This window comes from Rhagoletis pomonella, unplaced genomic scaffold, assembly GCF_013731165.1.
Source record: "Rhagoletis pomonella isolate Grant_MI unplaced genomic scaffold, Rhpom_1.0 Rhpom_scaffold_00010, whole genome shotgun sequence".
Taxonomy (NCBI): domain Eukaryota; kingdom Metazoa; phylum Arthropoda; class Insecta; order Diptera; family Tephritidae; genus Rhagoletis; species Rhagoletis pomonella.
The window spans coordinates 19,057,928-19,059,800 of record NW_023458564.1 but is presented as its reverse complement, the minus strand read 5'-3'; the positions used below and the strand labels follow the sequence as shown (position 1 = coordinate 19,059,800).

Sequence of the window (1,873 nt, the reverse complement as noted above, 5' to 3'; positions counted from 1 at the left end):
AGCTGACAACTACAATTGCATACAGAAAAGTCGCCGCGTGTAAATGAAACGAGCAACACCAGAAGGCAATATGAAAAATCGCGCCGACAAAAGTTTTCGTGTATAAACACAGGCTTAGGAAATTTACTATTTTATTATTATATCGCACGTTCAATAATATAGAGATGTAACTCAAAATTTACGTTTTTGGAGATTAATAAGCCTGATAAGTAGAATATGCTAAGCGAAGATATGTATATTTCGATCTGTATTTTGGTATACCAACTGTATGAATTGATCAAACTTTGAATGCGTTTTCACACAAAATTGAAATTTAAAAATAGTTCTGTACATTGCTAAGCGTGCGATATGTTGGAGTAGTAACAACGCTAATTTTTATGCCATTATATGGAGGGCAGTTTGTTTTTATTTTTATTTATATTCCTATAGTCCAGCGAATAAAGAAGTTCCAAAATCTTGTAACGGTCCTTTTTACGAAAAAACCTGGTTGCCGAGTTTGTAGCTTAGAATATTAAACAAAGGATTTAAAAAAAAACTGCATACAAAAAACAAATTCGGCCATTCGTTTTTAGAATTCCAAACACGATCATTGCAAATACAGCCATTTTATTTTTGGTGTTTTCGTTTTTACCAAAAAGTGTCGCATTTTGACTGCTACTTCCTTTTGTCGTGTTCGATTCTAAAATAAAGGCAAACGGTGAGGAAATGTTGTGTTCGTTTTATAAAATGTTACAGGAGTAAGACAAAAAATGCACATTCTTCTCTGCCCTTTTAAGCTTTTCCAGGGGGGATGAGCGCACTGAAAACCAGACGGTTGCTCAAAACGGCAATATTATGAAATGTATGGGCTAGACAAGGACTAGAAGACAAAAACATGCCCTTTTACAGGGTTGAATTTAACATAAAACCCATTTGGCACCCTGAAAGGGCAACATTTTTTCAAAGAAACGAAATCACTATTAGATACCTGCATGCATTTTTCATCAAGGACTCTTTTCCTGCAACTTAAATAAGAAATGCGAATATGACACCCAACATCTCTACATTTTTCATGTTTTCGATGTCTTGGAGAGGGAACACTAGGTGTTGTATACTGTCGTCTAGTTGTATATTGTTGAAGTTTCACAACTATGCCCTACAAGCCAGCAGCTCATCAAAAGTGGAGAAAATATGAAGCCATTGATCGATTTTAGAGAGACTTCGTAAAGAGGGTTTTTGGGCTCGCATATTTGGAAAATTCAAAATGGCGGATACAATACGACGGATGATTTCTAAGGACATGCGACCTGCAATACTACGTACTAGACCCACCTAGCGACATGGATTTCGAGGCAAACGGACCTCAGATTCGGATTCAGTGGATCGAAATACATACCGGTAGATGGGTCTGGTTAAAAGCACACAGAACTTTTTTTGTGTGCCTTATTAGATAGTCTAGTCCAGGGATGGGCAGATTTTTGGCTCTTAAAGTAGTCAAAGAGTTAGCAAGTACTACTCAAGATGTAAATCAGTTCTCAGGATAAAGGGGGTGTAAAAAATACATTAAAAGCGTCATATATATTAGTAATAGGTTGGAGTACAAGACATTTTAATGCGCTCTTCTTCCCCCTTCATGCTGACTCTTGATGTTACCCCTCATCAAGCACCTAAATGTGCCAGGCCGGCTCCTAAGTGCAAAAGGCTCCTGGGAGCCACTTTGCCCATCCCTGGTCTAGTCCATTCAATCAATTTCAAAACTTTATTTTGGACATTTTTCGCCCCGTTTAGATTAGCTGCTAGCCTATAGTGCTATGGTGTGAAAATACAGCCCTCAACAATACGACAGTATGCAACACATTGTGAGCTTCCTAATCGTTATTAAAGAATACCTTGA

At 37.5% G+C, this 1,873-nt stretch overlaps 1 protein-coding gene across 2 annotated transcripts in view; it reads right to left on the bottom strand.

The window, feature by feature from the left end:
* Nucleotides 1-1,873, bottom strand: part of LOC118746120 (28S ribosomal protein S35, mitochondrial) — a 25,774-nt gene that overhangs the window by 15,788 nt on the left and 8,113 nt on the right. The gene's annotated exons all lie outside the window — the stretch shown is intronic.